The 21963-nt window shown below is 47.9% G+C and overlaps 1 long non-coding RNA gene across 1 annotated transcript in view; it reads right to left on the bottom strand.

Annotated features, from left to right (window-relative positions):
- Window positions 1-8103: 8103 nt before the first annotated feature.
- LOC139268499 (uncharacterized) overlaps window positions 8104-21963 on the bottom strand; it is a 65054-nt gene continuing 51194 nt past the window's right edge. The window contains exons 3-4 of the long non-coding RNA XR_011594040.1: window positions 18188-18289; window positions 8104-8953 (exon numbers count right to left, since the gene is read on the bottom strand). This is a non-coding gene — a long non-coding RNA (uncharacterized lncRNA). The remainder of the gene's footprint in view (window positions 8954-18187; window positions 18290-21963) is intronic.

Below are 21963 nucleotides of genomic sequence, written 5' to 3'. Positions count from 1 at the left end.
GTCATGTATCTTACATTATTATATATAACTGTATCCTAACGTGCTATACATGACTGTAATAAGATATGACCTGTAACCACCAGCATACCTTACCACCAGGGGTGCACTTGCAAGAGACAGGTATATAAGGACAGGTCTCAGGCAAGTGCAGAATTCCAGAGTTGTGAAATAAAGGTGCAGGTCCAGAGTGACCTTGACTTCACTACATGCCTCGTATGAATCTGTACTGAGGGGACAGGACTTTACAGTGGCGACAAGTTACGGGATTACAGAATCCACAGAATGGCGAACAACGGATCAGATGAAAAGTACAATGCTGGAGACAATTGGGAGGACTTTATAGAAAGGCTCCAGCAAAGCTTTGTAACCAAAGACTGGTTAGGAGACAACAAAGCAGACAAGAGAAGAGCCCATCTCTTGACCAGCTGTGACTCGAAAACATACACTTTAATGAAGGATTTGCTGGCACCCGAGAAACCAGCAGGCAAGTCGTTTGAAGAATTGAGCACACTGGTAAGAGACCACTTGAAGCCAGCAAGCAGCCTACACATGGCCAGACACAGGTTCTACAACTACAGACGCTGTGTGGGCCAGAGCATACCCGATTTCGTGGCGGAACTTCGGAACAACTAACTTTGGCTAGTTTATGTGAGTTCTCCGATGAACTGAGGAAAGAAATGCTGAGAGACTTTTTCATTGAAGGAATAGGCCACGCAGGCATATTCCGAAAGTGCATAGAGACCAAGAACCTGACCTTAGAGGCAGCAGCACTGGTTGCACAGAAATTCTTGGTAGGGAAAGAAGAAACGAGGTTGATTTACAATGCAGGTACGACAACTAACGAAATATCGGAACGAGAAGTTCACAGCATTAAACAAGCTGCTACCCCCACACACAGACAAAACCGGGAGAACAGGCTCTCGACAGCAGGCAGTGGTGCCAGAAGCCATCAAGGGCCACAGGAACGGCTGTTCACACCTCATCAACCCACAATGCGAGCAATCAACTATAAACTGAGAGAAGCTCAAGAGAGATCAGCCAGACGCAGCTCATTCTTTGCAAGCAGTCTGTGCTGGAGGTGTGGGGGTGGGCACTCGTCAAGGGGATGTCGATTTCAGCAGGCTGTTTGCAGGAACTGTGAATATACAGGGCATTTGGCCCGCATGTGCAAAAAAACGGCAGCTCGGCTGGTATACGAATCGGATGGGTCGGAAAGCGGACCAGAAGACGGTGGGGACAGTACCCGGGACACCGATGTACAGCGGGTCAACATGATCAATGGCCGCTGCTCCTACAAAAGGACGCCTCCTATAATGATGAGGGTCCTACTCAACGGGATACCTGTCAACATGGAGCTGGATACGGGAGCGAGTCAATCTCTCATGGGCGCTCAACAATTGGAACAACTGTGGCCGCATAAAAGAGACAGACCAAAACTCACAAGGGTCGACACCAAACTAAGCACCTATACCAAAGAAATCGTACCGGTCCTCGGCAGCGCCATGCTCTCAGTCACACACAAAGGGACAATGAACCGACTTTCCCTGTGGATTGTCCCAGGAGACCCCCCAGCACTGCTGGGGAGAAGCTGGCTGGCAAAACTAAACTGGAAATGGGTTGATGTCCATGCCATGTCATTAGAGGAACTTAAGCACGCTGCTGGAGCCTCTCCACGTGCTACTCACAAAGGGGTGCGATTGGTTTTGGGGGGATGCCCAGGAACGCGCCTTCAATAAGGCACGCAACCTTCTGTGTTCCAACAGTGTTTTGACTTTCTTTGATCCAGGTAAAAAGCTAGTTCTCACATGCGATGCGTCAGCGTATGGGGTCGGGTGCGTTTTGCAACATGTTAATAGTGCGGGCAAATTGCAACCCATAGCTTATGCCTCCAGGTCACTTTCGCGGGCAGAGAGCGGGTACGGAATGGTAGAGAAGGAGGCGCTCGCGTGCGTGTACGGTGTCAAAAAGATGCACCAATTAGAAACCGACCACAAGCTCCTCGCGTCCCTCCTATCCGAGAGCAAGGCAATAAACACCAACGCCTCGGCGCGAATTCAACAGTGGGCACTCATGCTGGTGTCCTACAACTATACCATAAGGCACAGACAACTGTGCCGACGCGCTGAGCAGGCTACCCCTGGCGACCACGGAAGGGTCTGACGAACAGGACTGTGAGATAGTCATGGCAATCAATGCCTTTGAATCTACAGGTTCGCCCATGACGGCTCGCCAAATCAGAGCCTGGATGGCCAGCGACCCCACGTTATCCTTAGTAAAAAGATGTGTCCTAACCGGTGACTGGGCAGAGGCTCACGATGCCTGCCCTAAGGAATTAAAACCCTTTCACAGGCGCATGCATGAGCTATCACTACAAGCAGACTGCCTGATGTGGGGCAGCCGAGTAGTCATGCCTCTGCGAGGCAGAGAGACATTTGTCCGAGAGCTCCACCGCGAGCACCCGGGGATCGTTCTCATGAAGGCCATAGCCAGATCCCACGTCTGGTGGCCTGGTATTGACACGGATTTGGAGATCTGCGTCCGAAGGTGCACCATTTGTCCCCAACTCAGCAATGCCCCTGGCCTACCAAACCTTGGTTGCGGGTGCACGTAGACTATGCGGGCCCATTCATGAGCAAAATGTTCCTCATAGTTGTAGATGCATTTTCAAAGTGGATCGAGTGCACCATTCTAAACTCGAGCACAACCTCCACCACTGTGGAGAGCCTCGCAACCATGTTTGCAATGCACGGAATCCCTGACATATTGGTCAGTGACAATGGTCCGTGCTTCACCAGCGCAGAATTCCAAGATTTTATAATTGACCACGGCATAAATCACGTCAAGACGGCACCGTTCAAGCCGGCCTCCAACGGCCAGGCGGAGAGAGCAGTGCAAATCATTAAACAAGGCATGCTTAAAATCCAAGGTCCCACGCTGCAGGGTCACCTGTCGCGACTGCTGCTGGCATACAGATCTCGTCCGCACTCATTGACTGGGATCCCCCCCCGCGCAACTGTTGATGAAAAGGACTTTAAAGACAAGGCTCTCATTAATCCTCCAAGACATGCACGAAATCGTTGAGGCAAAGCGCCGGAAGCTGACTGAGTACCATGACAGATATTCGAGGGGGAGATGGAATGAGCTAGGGGACAAAGTGTTTGTGCTAAACTGTGGCAGGGGTCCCAAATGGCTTGCAGGGACAGTAACGGGCAAGGAAGGAAACAGGCTACTGGTAGTACAAATGGACAATGCCCAAACCTGCCGGAGGCATGTCGACCAAGTCAAAAGCAGATTTACCAACAACACTGCGGAACCAGAGGCAGACTACAATGTGGAACTCGCACCGCACCTGGTGTTCAGACAGAAGGAACAACCTGAGGAAAGGGCAATCCCAACAGACAGCCCAGGCGAGTCAACAACAATCACACCAATCAAAACAGACAGCCCAGGCAAGATACCAGCAACCACACCCAAAGAAAAACAGACACCAAGGCAAACAACTGAACCACAACTCAGACGCACCACGCGAGAGTGTAGACCACCTGAGAGACTGAACCTATAAAGACAATAAGACCTTGGGGGAGGGTGATGTCATGTATCTTACATTATTACATATAATTGTATCCTAACATGCTATACAACTGTAATAAGATATGATCTGTAACCACCAGCAAACCTTACCACCAGGGGTGCACTTGCAAGAGACAGGTATATAAGGACAGGTCTCAGGCAAGTGCAGCATTCCAGAGCTGTGAAATAAAGGTGCAGGTCCAGAGTGACCTTGACTTCACTACATGCCTCGTGTGAATCTGTACTGAGGGGACAGGACTTTACACCTATCATCACATCCCCATCACTCTGCCTTCCCTACCACTACCTTCCTCTCAACAACTTACCTTGCACCTCCACCCATCCCTCTCCATATTATCACATCCCCATCTCACTCGCCACCCTTCACAGTCGCCCTCATCCTAGTCCAATCATACCAACTAACAACACACAATGGTAGGCACTTGGGTGTTTTAGCCAATGTTCATGTAAAGTTTCTGTTAATATGGTGTCAAACATTGAAATCTTTATTTTCAACATTTTGTGTTTTTGGACAGATTTGTGTGCACCTTTGGAAGTGGCTTAGTGAGACATAACGGTACCCCCAAAAATAGTGATGAGTGTGAAAGGAATGCTTGGGGATTGTAGAAATGCTTTATGGTGTTGGTGTGGGGTGGTGCCAACCTGGCACGCCGTGTGGCAGTCAAGATGTACAGTGTGAAGTGAAGTACATCTGGCATGGTGAGGTCATCCCTGGTGTCCCAGGCAGCAATGTGGTCAGGTGCTGATGCTTCACCTGCCCTCTGTCCTGTGCAGCATCAGTTGATTGCAGAGAAGGTTTGTGTTATTGTTGCTGGTGTGCTGGTGTTGGGGCTGGGTGTGCTGGGATTATGAGGACCAAAGTGAGATAATTTCAAGGGCACCAATGCTAATGTAATAGATGGCAGGTGAAGCAGAGATGACAGAAGCGATGTCAATCTGATAATTGAAAAACACATAAGTATGATGAAAACTAGGGTAATTGATTGGAGAAAAGCTGATTTTGAGGGATTGAGAACAGAACTTGGGAAAATAAAATGGGCAACAATATTGGCAAACAACAATGTAGAACAGCAATGGGAAACATTTAAAACGATGTTCAACAGAGTGCATAAACAATATATTCAGCTAAAATGAAAGAATGAACGAAACACTAATGAGACTCCATAGATGAATAAAGCCATAAGTGAACAATTGAGTGTAAGGAAAGAGGCATACATTAAGTATATAGCCTTAGGGGAGTGCATGATAAGGAAGAATACAAAGAGATTAAGAGAAGTAAAAAACACAATTAGGAAGGCAAAGAAGAACTATGAAATTAAAGTATCAAGGAACATGAAATAAAATAATAAAATATTTTATAGGCACATCAATTAAAAAAGGAAGGTTGGGATGGGAATAGAGTCATTAAGGGATAGACAGGATAATACCACAGGTAACGATAAAGAGACGGCAGAAATATTAAATAATTATTTTGCTTCAGTATTTACTAGGGAGATAGAACAGGTGGACATGACATTAAATGATGAGATTAGTAATGAGATAAGTGCATTTAAAATAAAAAGAGGGAATATATTAAATAAACTAATCAAACTCAAAGAGGATAAAACCCCTGGTCCGGATAGATTGCATCCACGTATTTTAAAAGAATCTAGGGAAGAGATATCAGAAGCATTACTACACATATTTAATAATTTGTTAGAAAAAGGTGTAGTGCCAGAGGACTGGTGGATAGCTGACATAATACCTGTATTTAAGAAGGGGGATAGAACATGTCCAGGGAATTGTAGACCAGTCAGTTTAACATCGGTGGTAGGAAAAATAATGGAATCTCTATTAAAGGAGAAAATAGAAGAACATCTAGAAATCAAAAATATAATAATGAATCATCAGCATGGATTTCAAAAGGGAAAGTCTTGCTTGACCAACCTCATTTAATTTTTTGAAGTGGTATCAGAAAGAGTAGACAAGGGGAATACAATAGATGCAATTTATCTAGATTTTCAAAAGGCCTTTGATAAGGTACCCCATAATAGACTGATGAACAAGGTCAGAGAATGCGGAGTCAGGGAACAAGTAGCAGAATGAATTGTTAGCTTGCTTCAAGACTGAAAGCAGAGAGGAGGGGTAAAAGGTAGCTATTCACAGTGGTAGAAGGTGGGTAGTGGTGTTCCATAAGGATCAATGCCGCGACTACTGTTGTTCACAATTTATATTAACAATGTAGACTTTGGAATCAGAACACAATTTCTAAATTTGCGGATGACACCAAATTGGGGGGATAGTCAATACTGAGGAGGACTACAACAAATTACAGGAGGACATTAATAAACTTCCAGAATGTGCATATAATTGGCAAATGAAGTTCGACATAGATAAATGTCAGGTATTACATTTTGATAGGAAGAATAAGGAGGTCACTTATTACATGGAGGGTGCGAGTCTAGGTGGGGTAGAGGAACAAAGAGATCTCGGCGTACAAATACACAAATCACTAAAAGTAGCGACACAGATTAGCAAGGCCATAAAAAAAAGCAAACCAAGCACTAGGGTTTATTTCTAGAGGTATAAAATTGAAAGGTAGGGAAGTTATGCTAAACCTGTATCGAACCTTGGCAAGACCCAAAATTGGTCGACATGGACCACTGGCGTACCGCCCAAAAGGACAATTTTGGTCAGAAAACAGCGACATACCACTGACATACTGCTCAGTGGAATATTCATCAATAACATACCGCCGAGCAGTATGCACACCATCCGCCATGCAGGACCGTTCGCATATCGCCCAAAAAGTGCGATTTTCATCGCATACTGCCGACATACCACCGGAGCTGCATACCGTCCTGGAAAAGGTGTTTTTTTACGATGGTAAGTAGCCAGGAATGGGCGGAGTGCATGGAGCCGCCATTTTGGAAATCGGGAACTGTCAACTAAAGCAGCAGCTCTGTAGCTCTGAGGTGAAAAGTGATTTTAGAGTGTGATTTTGATTGGAAAAGGTATATTTACTATTACTGAGTAAATTATTTAGAAAGGCAATTTATTAATTTTTTTTGATCGAAAAATATTGTGGAGATTTAAAAAGAATGGGGCTTGTGTTATCTCAGCCTGTATTGATGACAACCTGTATAATGGAGGAACCAGATGTGAGGAAGTTTATTGAGCAGAGTTATAAGGGTCATGGAAGAGGTTGCAGAATGATGATGAGAAGGATTTTCAGGAAAAAGTGTTCATACTTGGACCTGACCGATCGACAGTGTGTCCGAAGGCTGCACTTCCGAAAAGAGGTAATCACTGAGACGTGCCAGCTCATTAAGGCAGACCTGCAGCCCGGTAGCACCAATATTACTGCGCACTCTGTCGAGATGAAGGTGACTGTGGCACTTTCCTTTTATGCATGTGGGTCTTTGCAATCATCAGCTGGGGACATATGCGCTGTTTCTCAGTACGCTACTCATCGGTACATTCGACAGGTAACCGAAGCACTGCATGAACGCCGGACGGAATTTATAAACTTCCCAATGATGAGGGAGGCTCAGAGTGACAGGACTTTGGGGTTTTCACGCATTGCCAGCTTCCCCAAGGTGCAGGGTGCTGTTGACTGTACCCATATTGCCCTGCGAGCACCATTACAGGAGGCAGAGGTGTACCGAAACTATAAGGGATTTCACTCCCTCAACATGCAGCTGGTATGTGACCATACACAGCGCATAATGGCAGTGAATGCCAACTTTTCAGGGAGCATCCATGATGCGCATATCTTGCGGGAGAGCATTGTGTCTGACCTGTTTAAGTCTGAGCCACAAGGTCAATGCTGGATGCTGTGCGACAAAGGGTACCTGGCTCTTGGCCCCCCTGCGGAATCCTCACACACAACCCGAGCAACGATACAATAAAAGCCATATAGCCACACGTAACATAATTGAAAAGACAATTAGAGTGCTGAAGAAGCGCTTTCAATGCTTGGACTAATCGGAAGGCAGGCTGCAATACCACCCTGAGCACGTTGCTAAGTTCACAGTGGTGTGCTGCATGTTGCATAATTTATCATGTGGGGACAGGAATTCCCACAGGGGACTGCGGGACCACCTGAGGAGAGAGTGCAGGAGACGGAGGAGAAAGAAGAAGACAATGACGGGCAGGAGGATGACGAGGAGCTTGCAGATGAACCCTTCGTACCACCACCCCCCCCCCACCCCAACATCACAGCGGAGGGCACGCGGAGCATATGCCACTGCAAAATTGTTACGTCAGCAGCTCATAAATGAACGCTTTGCTTGAATGTGGAAAGCTGCATTTTGGGACCGTCATGATCGTTACCCCAAAAGATTGACACTGTACAAGAGTGGTTAAATTCAATTCAAACGTTTATCTAAAAATTTATAAAATATACAACAATTTCAAAACTTTGCAAATATTAACTGTTACAACTGTACAACTGTAATAAAAACTGTAACAAAACTTACAAAACTTTAATACCAACTTTAACAAACATTTTATAACTTTAATAACTCTTTACTTTCCCCGCCCACGCCCTCTGCCCCTTCCGCGGCCGCATGGTACACCACCCTTGGGACTATTCGCCCCTTTCCAAGTGCCCGTGGGCATGGACCTCCCCGAGTATATACCAAGCCGCCGTCCAGCACTGCAACCCAAGTGCCGTTGCTGTCATTGGGAAGGGGAGTGAGACATTGCTAGCACAATAACTGGGGCCTCAGAAGAAGCTCGCGATGTGGAAGGTGAGGCTTCAGAGCTGGGAGATGATGTCAGCTTCCCACCCTCAGGGGCTGTCAACCTGACTACTATGGCACATGGGGGTTCCGCACCATGTCCCGATCCTGTCGATTGCCACATGGCTTCGACGGTGTCAGCGGTTCGCTCCATCATGGTGATCATACGCAACCTTTCCTCCGATTGCTGCTCTGATAGAGCCACGATGTTAGTGGCTATTGTAGTCATGGCCTTGAGCAGCTCTCGACCTATGTCAACACTGGCCTGTGACAGACGCACCATTTCCTGATACACGCCTACAGCAACCAACCTTTCCTGTACCAACTTCCGGCGCCGCGGCAAAGCCGCTGCAACACTGGGGGTGCCTTGCTGCACATGGCTTGGTCCGGCAGATTCAGAGCACCCATGGGGGAATCTGCTGAATATAGAATCTGTGGTGGTGGAGGATATTCCAGCTGTCCCACATGGAGCTGAGGCATCCGCCTCCGTCTCCACCACCAGCGCCACCTGCACTGGCTGCTGGATCAACGGCTCTTCCTGTTCTTCTTCCTCTTCCTCGTCAGGAGAGGCTGGGCGACGCCTGAGGTGAAGGCAGTGGGTCTGTCGTTGGTGTCACTGTGGTCTGAATCATCGGAGTCTGGAAGTACAAAACAACATTGTCATGTATCTCACACCACTGTATATAACTGTATCTTAACATGCTATACATGACTGTAACTAGATATGACCTGTAACCACAAGCATACCTTACCACCAGGGGTGCACTTGCAGGAGACACTGCACACCTATCCCACACAGGTATATAAAGGCAGGTCTCAGGCAAGTGAGGCATTCCAGAGCTGTGAAATAAAGGTGCAGGTCCTGAGTGACCATGACTTCAAGATGTGCCTCGTGTAAGTCTGTACTGCAGGGTCAGGACTTTACAGTGGCGACGAGTTACGGGATCACAGAATCCACAGAATGGCTACCAACGGCTCAGATGAGAAATACAATGCTGGAGATAATTGGGAGGATGTTATAGAAAGGCTCCAGCAAAGCTTTGAAACCAAAGACTGGTTGGGCGATGATAAGGCAGACAAGAGGAGCCCATTTCTTGACCAGCTGTGGCTCAAAAACATACGCCTTAATGAAGGACCTGCTGGCACCCGAGAAACCAGCAAGCAAGTCGTTTCAAGAGTTGAGCACACCGGTGAGAGACCACCTGAAGCCAGCGAGCAGCCGACACATGGCCAGTCACAGGTTCTACAACTACAGACGCTGTGTGGGCCAGAGCATACCCGACTTTGTGGCGGAACTTCGGAGGCTGGCTAGTTTATGTGAGTTCTCCGATGAACTAAGGAGAGAATTACTGAGAGACTTTTTTATTGAAGGAATAGGCCACGGAGGCATATTCTGAAAGCTCATAGAGACCAAGAACTTGACCCTAGAGGCAGCAACACTGGTCGCACAGACATTCTTGGCAGGAGAAGAAGAAACGAGGTTGATCTATACTGCGGATATGACAACTAACGAAATATCGGAACAAGGGATTCACAGCGTGAAACAAGCCGCTACCCCCACACAGACAAAGGCAGGAGAGCAGGCCTTCAACAGCAGGCAATGGCACCAGAAGCCATCAAGGGCCACATGAACGGCCATTCACACCTCATCAACCCACAATGCGAGCAATCAACTACAAACTGAGAGAAGCTCAAGAGAGATCAGCCAGACGCAGCTCATCCTTCGGAAACAATGGAAGCGGTCTGTGCTGGAGATGTGGGGGAAGGCACTCATGAAGGGGGTGTCGATTTCAGCATGCCCGCATGTGCAGAAAAATAGTAGCTCGGCTGGTATACAAATCGAAAGGGTCGGAAAGCGGACCAGAAGACGGTGGGGACAGTGCCCGGGACACCGAGGTACAGCGGGTCAACACAATCAATGTCCACTGTTCTTACAACAAGATGCCTCCAATAATGATGAGGGTCCTACTCAACGGGATACCCGTCAACATGGAACTGGACATGGGAGCGAGTCAATCTCTCATGAGCGTCCAACAATTTGAACAGCTGTGGCGGCACAAAAGCAACAGACCAAAACTCACAAGGGTCGACACCAAACTAAGGACCTATACCAAAGAAATCATCCCAGTCCTTGGCAGCGCCATGCTCTCAGTCACACACAAAGGGACGGTGAACCGACTTCACCTGTGGATTGTCCCCGGAGATCTCCCAGCACTGTTGGGGAGAAGCTGGCTGGCAAAACTAAATTGGAAATGGGATGAGGTTCACGCCATGTCGTCAGAGGAACGGACCTCCTGCTCAACAGTTCTAAGTTGATTTGAACATCTCTTTCAGCCAGGTGTGGGCACCTTCAAGGGGGCTAAAATTAAAATCTACAATACACAGGATGCTAGACCGGTCCATCACAAGGCTAGAGCTGTGCCTTATGTGATGAGGGAAAAGACTGAACATGAACTGGACCGGCTTCTGCGGGAAGGCATTATCTCACCCGTGGAATTTAGCGACTGGGCAAGTCCCATCGTTCCCGTCATGAAGCCTGATGGATCCATACGAATCTGTGGGGATTACAAATCTACCATAAACAGAGTCTCCCTACAGGACCAATACCCGCTGCCCAAAGTGGAGGACCTATTTGCCACATTGGCTGGAGAAAGACTTTTCTCGAAACTAGATCTCACATCTGCGTATATGACGCAAGAACTGACCGAAGAGTCTAAGCTACTCACCATCATCAACACACATCGAGGCCTTTTCATGTACAATCGATGCCCATTCGGCATCAGGTCGGCAGCTGCTATATTCCAGCGTAACATGGAGAGTCTGCTCAAGTCCATCCCGGGGACGGTTGTGTTTCAAGACGACGTACTCATCACGGGCAGGGACACCGACTCCCATCTCCGCAATTTGGAGGAAGTACTAAAGCGATTGGTTCGGGTAGGCCTAAGAGTTAAGAAATCCAAGCGTCTGTTTCTCGCGCCCAAAATTGAATTTTTGGGCAGCAGGATTGCCGCTGATGGAATCCGCCAAACGGAATCCAAAACCGAAGCAATTCGTCTGGCACCCAGGCCCGGAATGTCTCAGAACTGCGCGCCTTTCTCGGGCTACTCAATTACTTTGGGAACTTTATACAGAACTTGAGCATGCTGCTGGCGCCTCTCCACGTGCTACTCAGAAAGGGGTGCGATTGGTTTTGGGGGGACGCCCAAGAATACGCCTTCAATAAGGCACGCAATCTTCTATGTTCCAACAGAGTTTTGACTTTTTTTGACCCAGGTAAAAAGCTGTTTCTTGCATGTGATGCGTCAGCGTACGGGGTCAGGTGCGTTTTACAGCATGTCAATGGTGCGGGTAAATTACAACCCATTGCTTATGCCTCCAGGTCACTTTCGCGGGCGGAGCGCGGGTACAGTATGGTGGAGAAGGAGGCGCTCGCGTGCGTGTACGGTGTCAAAAAGATGCACCAATACCTTTTCGGGGCCAAGTTCACATTAGAAGCCGACCACAAACCCCTCACGTCCCTGCTATCCGAGTGCAAGGCAATAAACGCCAACGCCTTGGTGCGCATTCAGCGGTGGGCACTCATGCTGGCGTCTTACGACTACACAATAAGGCACAGACCAGGCACAGACAACTGTGCCGACGCGCTTAGCAGGCTACCCCTGGCGAGCACGGAAGGGTCCAACGAACAGGACTGTGAGATGGTCATGGCAATCAATGCCTTTGAGTCCACAGGTTCACCCATGACGGCTCGCCAAATCAGAGCCTGGACGACCAGCGACCCCACGGTATCCTTAGTCAAAAGATGTGTTTTAACTGGTGACTGGGCAGAGGCTCGTGATGCCTGCCCTGAGGAGATCAAACCTTTCCATAAGCGCATGCATGAACTATCACTACAGGCAGACTGCCTGATGTGGGGCAGCCGAGTAGTCATGCCTTTGCGAGGCAGAGAGGCGTTTGTCCGGGAGCTCCACCGCAAGCATCCGGGGATCGTTCTCATGAAAGCCATAGCTAGATCCCACGTCTGGTGGCCTGGCATTGACGCGGACTTGGACCTCTGCGTCCGACGGAGCACCATTTGTGCCCAACTCAGAAATGCCCCTAGGGAGGCTCCCCTGAGCCCCTGGCCCTGGCCCCCCAAACCGTGGTCGCGGGTGCACGCAAACTATGCGGGCCCATTCATGGGCAAAATTTTCCTCATAGTCATCGATGCATTTTCAAAGTGGATTGAATGCACCATTATAAACTCAAGCACCACCTCCACCACTGTGGAGAACCTTAGAACCATGTTTGCAACGCATGGAATTCCTGACATATTGGTCAGTGATAATGGTCCGTGCTTCACCAGCGCACAATTCCAAGATTTTATAGTTGACCACGGCATAAATCACGTTAAGACGGCACCGTTCAAGCCGGCCTCCAATGGCCAGGAGGAGCAAGCAGTGCAAATCATTAAACAGGGCATGCTTAAAATCAAAGGTCCCACGTTGCAGAGCCGCCTGTCGTGACTGCTGCTGGCATACAGATCTCGTCCGCATTCGTTGACTGGGGTGCCCCTCGCACAACTATTGATGAAACGGACCTTAAAGACTAGGCTCTCGTTAATCCTCCCAGACATGCATGAAATTGTTGAGGCAAAGCGCCGGAAGCTAACTGAGTACCATGACTGAAATTCGACGGGGAGGTGGAATGAGATAGGAGACAAAGTGTTTGTGCTAAACTATGACAGGGGTCCCAAATGGTTTGCAGGGACAGTAACAGGCAAGGAAGGAAACAGGCTACTGGTTGTACAAATGGACAATGGCCAAACCTGCCAGAGGCATGTAGACCAAGTAAAAAGTAGATTTACCAACAACACTGCAGAACCAGAGGCAGATGACAATGTGGAACTCACACCACACCTGGTGGACAGACAGAGTGAACAACCTGAGGAAAGGGCAGTCTCAGCAGAAAGCCCAGGCGAGATACCAGCAATCATACTGAACGAAACAGACAACCCAGGCGAGATACCAGCAATCACACCGAAAGTAAAACAGGCACCAAGTCAAACAACTGAACCACAACTAAGACACTTCACGCGAGAGCGTAGACCACCTGAGAGACTGAATCTATAAAGACAATAAGACCTTGGGGGAGGGTGATGTCATGTATCTCACACCACTGTATATAACTGTATCTTACCATGCTATACATGACTGTAACTAGATATGACCTGTAACCACAAGCATACCTTACCACCAGGGGTGCACTTGCAGGAGACACTGCACACCTGCCCCACACAGGTATATAAAGGCAGGTCTCAGGCAAGTGAGGCATTCCAGAGCTGTGAAATAAAGGTGCAGGTCCTGAATGACCTTGACTTCAGCATGTGCCTTGTGTAAGTCTGTACTGCAGGGTCAGGGCTTTACAAACATTTAAAAAAGCTTGGCAGCAGAGAAGGGGTGAGGGTTACATTAGTACATAGTACAGTGACTTAAAGCAGTCTTACTTGAATGTCTACCACTGCTGCAGTATTGCATTATATATCGCAGACAGAATACATATACGAATTATGTTACATGCCCCCAACATTTCAGTACATCACATGAGGCCAACATTACAGTGCAATAAACTTACATTAGGCCAACATTACAGTTACAGTCAGATTACATGACATGATAGCACCACAACACAGACTGCATTTTATTCAACTTACCATCTTGTGTGAGTGGGTCAGCTCCAATGCCGGTGGTGGCACGGTTGCTATCCCCAACCAGGGACATAGAAACATAGAAACATAGAAAATAGGTGCAGGAGCAGGCCATTCAGCCCTTCTAGCCTGCACCGCCATTCAATGAGTTCATGGCTGAACATGAAACTTCAGTACCCCCTTCCTGCTTTCTCGCCATACCCCTTGATCCCCCGAGTAGTAAGGACTTCATCTAACTCCCTTTTGAATATATTTAGTGAATTGGCCTCAACTATTTTCTGTGGTAGAGAATTTCACAGGTTCACCACTCTCTGGGTGAAGAAGTTTCTCCTCATCTCGGTCCTAAATGGCTTACCCCTTATCCTCAGACTGTGACCCCTGGTTCTGGACTTCCCCAACATTGGGAACATTCTTCCTGCATCTAACCTGTCTAAACCCGTCAGAATTTTAAATGTTTCTATGAGGTCCCCTCTCATTCTTCTGAACTCCAGTGAATACAAGCCCAGTTGATCCAGTCTTTCTTGATAGGTCAGTCCCACCATCCCGGGAATCAGTCTGGTGAATCTTCGCTGTATTCCCTCAATAGCAAGAATGTCCTTCCTCAAGTTAGGAGACCAAAACTGTACACAATACTCCAGGTGTGGCCTCACCAAGGTCCTGTACAACTGTAGCAACACCTCCCTGCCCCTGTACTCAAATCCCCTCGCTATGAAGGCCAACATGCCATTTGCTTTCTTAACCACCTGCTGTACCTGCATGCCAATCTTCAATGACTGATGTACCATGACACCCAGGTCTCGTTGCACCTCCCCTTTTCCTAATCTGTCACCATTCAGATCATAGTCTGTCTCTCTGTTTTTACCACCAAAGTGGATAACCTCACATTTATCCACATTATACTTCATCTGCCATGCATTTGCCCACTCACCTAACCTATCCAAGTCACTCTGCAGCCTCATAGCATCCTCCTCGCAGCTCACACTGCCATCCAACTTAGTGTCATCCGCAAATTTGGAGATACTACATTTAATCCCCTCGTCTAAATCATTAATGTACAATGTAAACAGCTGGGGCCTCAGCACAGAACCTTGCGGTACCCCACTAGCCACTGCCTGCCATTCTGAAAAGTACCCATTTACTCCTACTCTTTGCTTCCTGTCTGACAACCAGTTCTCAATCCACGTCAGCACACTACCCCCAATCCCATGTGCTTTAACTTTGCACATTAATCTCTTGTGTGGGACCTTGTCGAAAGCCCTTCTGAAAGTCCAAATATACCACATCAACTGGTTCTCCTTTGTCCACTCTACTGGAAACATCCTCAAAAAATTCCAGAAGATTTGTCAAGCATGATTTCCCTTTCACAAATCCATGCTGACTTGGACCTATCATGTCACCTCTTTCCAAATGCACTGCTATGACATCCTTAATAATTGATTCCATCATTTTACCCACTACTGAGGTCAGGCTGACCGGTCTATAATTCCCTGTTTTCTCTCTCCCTCCTTTTTTAAAAAGTGGGGTTACATTGGCTACCCTCCACTCCATAGGAACTGATCCAGAGTCAATGGAATGTTGGAAAATGACTGTCAATGCATCCGCTATTTCCAAGGCCACCTCCTTAAGTACTCTGGGATGCATTCCATCAGGCCCTGGGGATTTATCGGCCTTCAATCCCATCAATTTCCCCAACACAATTTCCCGACTAATAAAGATTTCCCTCAGTTCCTCCTCCTTACTAGACCCTCTGACCCCTTTTATATCCGGAAAGTTGTTTGTGTCCTCCTTAGTGAATACCGAACCAAAGTACTTGTTCAATTGGTCTGCCATTTCTTTCTTCCCCGTTATGACTTCCCCTGATTCTGACTGCAGAGGACCTACGTTTGTCTTTACTAACCTTTTTCTCTTTACATACCTATAGAAATTTTTGCAATCCGCCTTAATGTTCCCTGCAAGCTTCTTCTCGTACACCATTTTCCCTGCCCTAATCAAACCCTTTGTCCTCCTCTGCTGAGTTCTAAATTTCTCTCAGTCCCCGGGTTCGCTGCTATTTCTATCCAATTTGTATGCCACTTCCTTGGCTTTAATACTATCCCTGATTTCCCTTGATAGCCACGGTTGAGCCACCTTCCCTTTTTTATTTTTACGCCAGACAGGAATGTACAATTGTTGTAATTCATCCATGCGGTCTCTAAATGTCTGCCATTGCCCATCCACAGTCAACCCCTTAAGTATCATTCGCCAATCTATCCTAGCCAATTCACGCCTCATACCTTCAAAGTTACCCTTCTTTAAGTTCTGGACCATGGTCTCTGAATTAACTGTTTCATTCTCCATCCTAATGCAGAATTCCACCATATTATGGTCACTCTTCCCCAAGGGGCCTCGCACAATGAGATTGCTAATTAATCCTCTCTCACTACACAACACCCAGTCTAAGATGGCCTCCCCCTTAGTTGGTTCCTCGACATATTGGTCTAGAAAACCATCCCTTATGCACTCCAGGAAATCCTCCTCCACCGTATTGCTTCCAGTTTGGCCAGCCCAATCTATGTGCATATTAAAGTCACCCATTATAACTGCTGCACCTTTATTGCATGCACCCCTAATTTCCTGTTTGATGCCCTCCCCAACATCATGACTACTGTTTGGAGGTCTGTACACAACTCCCACTAATATTTTTTGCCCTTTGGTGTTCTGCAGCTCTACCCATATAGATTCCACATCATCCAAGCTAATGTCTTTCCTAACTATTGCATTAATCTCCTCTTTAACCAGCAATGCTACCCCACCTCCTTTTCCTTTTATTCTATCCTTCCTGAATGTTGAATACCCCTGGATGTTGAGTTCCCAGCCCTGATCATCCTGGAGCCACGTCTCCGTAATCCCAATCACATCATATTTGTTAACATCTATTTGCACAGTTAATTCATCCACCTTATTGCGGATACTCCTTGCATTAAGACACAAAGCCTTCAGGCTTGTTTTTTTAACACCCTTTGTCCTTTTAGAATTTTGCTGAAGAGTGGCCCTTTTTGTTCTTTGCCTTAGGTTTCTCTGCCCTTCACTTTTCCTCATCTCCTTTCTGTCTTTTGCTTTTGCCTCCTTTTTGTCTCCCTCTGTCTCCCTGCATTGGTTCCCATCCCCCTGCCATATTAGTTTAACTCCTCCCCAACAGCACTAGCAAACACTCCCCCTAGGACATTGGTTCCGGTCCTGCCCAGGTGCAGACCGTCCGGTTTGTACTGGTCCCACCTCCCCCAGAACCGGTTCCAATGCCCCAGGAATTTGAATCCCTCCCTGCTGCACCACTGCTCAAGCCACGTATTCATCTGCGCTATCCTGCGATTCCTACTCTGACTAGCACGTGGCACTGGTAGAAATCCCGAGATTACTACTTTTGAGGTCCTACTTTTTAATTTAGCTCCTAGCTCCTTAAATTCGTTTCGTAGGACCTCATCCCTTTTTTTACCTATGTCGTTGGTACCAATGTGCACCACGACAACTGGCTGTTCTCCCTCCCATTTCAGAATGTCCTGCACCCGCTCCAAGACATCCTTGACCCTTGCACCAGGGAGGCAACATACCATCCTGGAGTCTCGGTTGCGGCCGCAGAAACGACTATCTATTCCCCTCACCATTGAATCCCCTATCACTATCACGTGCACACTCTTTTTCCTGCCCTCCTGTGCAGCAGAGCCAGCCATGGTGCCATGAACTTGGCTGCTGCTGCCCTCCCCTGATGAGTCATCCCCCCCAACAGTACTCAAAGCGGTGTATCTGTTTTGCAGGGGGATGACCACAGGGGACCCCTGCACTACCTTCCTTGCACTACTCTTCCTGCTGGTCTTCCATTTCCTATCTGGCTGTGGACCCTTCTCCTGCGGTAAGACCAACTCACTACACGTGATACTCACGTCATTCTCAGCATCGTGGATGCTCCAGAGTGAATCCACCCTCAGCTCCAATTCCGCAACACGGACCGTCAGGAGCTCGAGGCGGATACACTTCCCGCACACGTAGTCGCCAGGGACACCAGAAGTGTCCCTGAGTTCCCATATGGTACAAGAGGAGCATAACACCCGACCGAGCTCTCCTGCCATGACTTAACCCTTAGATACACTTAAATTGGCAACAATGTTAAAAGTTACTGACTAATATAAAAAGAAAAAGAAAAACTACTCACCAATCACCACAGGGCACGGATCTCGACATCTGTAAGTGGCTCCTGGATTGTGGGGCCGCCCCCCGTGCGACGCTGATCAGCCGCTATTGCAGACGTCTTCCTCTGCAGAAAGAAAAGTAAATCAAAGTATAAATCTTCAATCCATTGAACATGGCACAGACACACACACACATTAAAAAAGCACTGTGTTGATCCTCTTGTCATTGCCTGAAAAGCACGAATACATCGCCGTAACCATAAGATAAATAACATCATCCGTGTGACATTGAACCTACATTTACATGGTACATAGCACATGATGTGGGGGGGGGGGCATAAATAAAATCATTCCTTACTATTGCGACCCTCGCCAGGTTGTTCCATCTCTTAAGGCACCTTTCCTAGTGCGTACCATTGTACTTTTCGAGGACACAGCCTCCCTAATCTCGTCCCAAATTCAGTTGTACTCCTTTGGGAGGGGCTTTCCACGACCACCCTTGGTTCGCTCACAGTACGTCTCTGTTATGTGCTCCAGAAGGGCAGGTAACTCCGTTTCATTGAAGGAAGGAACCCTCAACCTCCCCTCCTTCTCAATATTTCTGCGCTTGGAAGTTTCCTTAACATTGGCATATTTTTTTCTGGATATTAATTTTCCCTTTTTAAATATCTGTTCTTGTGTTGAGACCGAATAATTATTAGTTGCTACCAATTTTTTACCATTGTGCTATCTATTTTCAAACTCATTGGCCTTCGACTACCTTGCTGCTCCTTCTCACTCTCTCTCTCTCAACTCACTGCGCATGCGTGGGTTACAGTTCTGTGCCACACCGCCCATCGAACAGAGAGTCGATCTTGATCGACTACTAAGATGCATACTGTCCGATGCAGACCGCTGGCATACCACCGACATAACGGCGAAAACATTTTCACCGATTTTGCCTTCTTACATCTCGGCGGTATGCTGGCCATATGACACAACATACCGCCAAGAAATGGGCGAACCATCGGTATCGACCAATTTCTGCCCCTTAGAGTGCTGCGTACAGTTCTGGTCGCCATATTATAAAAAGGATATAGAGGCACTGGAGAGGGTGCAGAGAAGGTTTACAAGGATGATAATAGAAATGTGAGAGTAGACATATCAGAAAAGGATGAACAGGCTGAGTCTCTTTTCGCTTGAAAAACGAAGGCTGAGGGGAGACCTAATAGAAGTCTTTAAAATTATGAAAGGTTTTGATACAGTGGATAGAGAGAGAATGTATCTATTGTGTTCGTAACACAGATGAGACTACACACAGGGAGGTTAAAGTAACAGTGACCTCAGTCTTTATTAAGACACTCCAGAGTGAGGAACAGGCTTTAGGGGCCGGCTTATATACAGTGCTCCCAAGGGATGCTGGGATCCCTTGGGACTACAGGGGATGCGCTCCCTGGTGGCGGAACATGGGAGTGCATGCTTTACAGATACACAACATCAATCCCCTCCAAAGTCAAAGTGAAAACTATTTACAAGGTAAGGCGGTCGGGAGCCTTTCTTTCCCTGGTGGACCGCCTCGGTACAAATGTCTGTTCTGGTGTGTTGGCTGTGCCCTCGCTGGGCTGGCATGTTGTTGGCCCTGCAGGGCTGCTGAGTGAGCTTGGCCTTGCTGGGCTGTTGGGCGTGATGGGTTCAATTTCCTGGTGTCGTTGATCCTTTGGTGTGTGTTGTGGGCTCGAAAAAGGCGGTGTCTGCTGTGTGTTGTTCAGGGCAGTCTGTGAACCGCAGTCTCGTTTGGTCCAGGTGCTTCTGCAAATTTGTCCATTGTCAAGTTTGACTACAAACACCCTACTCCCTTCTTTAGTTATCACTGTGCCCACGATCCACTTGGGACCATGTCCATAGTTTAGCACATACACAGGGACATTCAGATCAATTTCCCGTGACACAGTGGCGCAACCAGCATTTACATTTTGTTACTGCCGCTTGCTTTCTTCCTGATCATGCAGGTTGGGGTGAATCAACAAGAGGCTGGTTTTAAGTGTCCATTTCATGAGTAGCTCAGCCGGGGGCACCCGTGAGTGAATGGGGTCTCGTGCGGTAGCTGAGCAGTACTCGGGACAGGCGGGTTTGGAGTGAACCTTCTGTGACTCATTTAAGGCTCTGTTTGATGGTTTGTACTGCCCGCTCTGCCTGCCCACTGAAGGCTGGTTTAAACGGGGCCGAGGTAACATATTTGATCCCATTGCAGGTCATGAATTCTTTAAATTTGGCACTGGTGAAACATGGCCCGTTGTCACTGACCAGTATGTCAGGCAGTCCGTGGGTGGCCAACATGGCCCTCAGGCTTTCAATGGTGGCAGTGGCGGTGCTTCCCGACATTATTTCACATTCAATCCATTTTCAATCCATCACCAGCAACATTTTACCGAGAAACGGGCCCGCATAGTCGACATGGATCCTCGACCATGGTCAGGGGGGCCAGGACCACAAACTTAGTGGTGCCTTTCTGGGCGCGTTGCTCAACTGAGCACACACGCTGCATTGCCGTACACAGGACTCTAAGTCAAAGTCGATACTGGGCCCCCACACGTGGGATCTGGCTATCGCTTTCATCATTACTATACCCGGGTGTGTGCTGTGGAGATCTGAGATGAACGTCTCCCTGCCCTTTTTGGGTAGCACTACGCGGTTACCCCATAACAGACAATCTGCCTGAATGGACAGCTTGTCCTTTTACTGCTGGAATGGCTTGATTAGCTCTTGTATCTCAACCGGGATGCTGGCCCAGCTCCCATGCAGTACACAGTTTTTTACTAGGGACAGCAGAGGATCTTGGCTGGTCCAAGTCCTAATCTGGCGGGCCGTGACAGGTGACTTATCATTTTCAAATGCTTCCATGACCATCAACAAGTCTGCGGGCTGCGCCACCATCAACAAGTTTGTAGGCTGCGCCATTTCCGCCCCCGTGGTGGGCAATGGTAGCCGACTGAGAGCATCCGCCCAGTTCTCGGTGCCTGGCCTGTGGCGGATGGTATAGTTATACGCTGATAGCGCGAGTGCCCACCTTTGTATGTGGGCTGAGGCATTAGTATTTATCCCCTTGTTTTCAGCGAACAGGGATATGAGGGGCTTGTGATCGGTTTCCAGCTCAAACATGTACTGATGCATTTTCTTTACCCCGAACACACATGCTAATGCCTCTTTCTCAATCGTGCTGTAGGCGCTTTCGGCCTTAGACAAGCTCCTGGAGGCATAGGTGACCGGTTGCAACTTCCCTGCAATGTTAGGTTGTCGTAGTACACACCCGACTCCGTACAACGACGCATCACATGCTAGCACAAGTCTTTTACACGGGTTATACAATACAAGCAGCTTCTTGGAGCATAAAATGTTTCTGGCTTTTCTCAAAAGCAATTACTTGTTTTTTCCCCATACCCAGTTCTCACACATGTAGGGGTTCTAAGAGGGTGCATAACCCCAGTAGAAAGTTCCCAAAATAGTTGAGGAGTCCCAGGAATGACCGCAGCTCCGTGACGTTCTGTGGCCTGGGCGCGTTCCTGATAGCCTCTGTCTTGGCATCTGTGGGCCAACTGCCGTCCGCCGCGAATTTTCTCCCCAAAAACTCCACTTCTGTTGCCATGAAGACGCATTTCGACCTCTTCAGCCGCAGCCCTACGCGATCCAGTCACTGGAGGACCTCCCCCAGGTTTTGTAGGTGCTTGACGGTGTTCTCACCCGTGACCAATATATCGTCCTGAAAAACCACCATGCGTGGTACCGACTTGAGTAGGCTCTCCATGTTTCTCTCGAAGATCGC

Source organism: Pristiophorus japonicus, chromosome 1, assembly GCF_044704955.1.
Source record: "Pristiophorus japonicus isolate sPriJap1 chromosome 1, sPriJap1.hap1, whole genome shotgun sequence".
Taxonomy (NCBI): Eukaryota; Metazoa; Chordata; class Chondrichthyes; family Pristiophoridae; genus Pristiophorus; species Pristiophorus japonicus.
The sequence above is the reverse complement of the archived record's forward strand: the minus strand, read 5'-3'. Positions and strand labels throughout refer to the sequence as shown.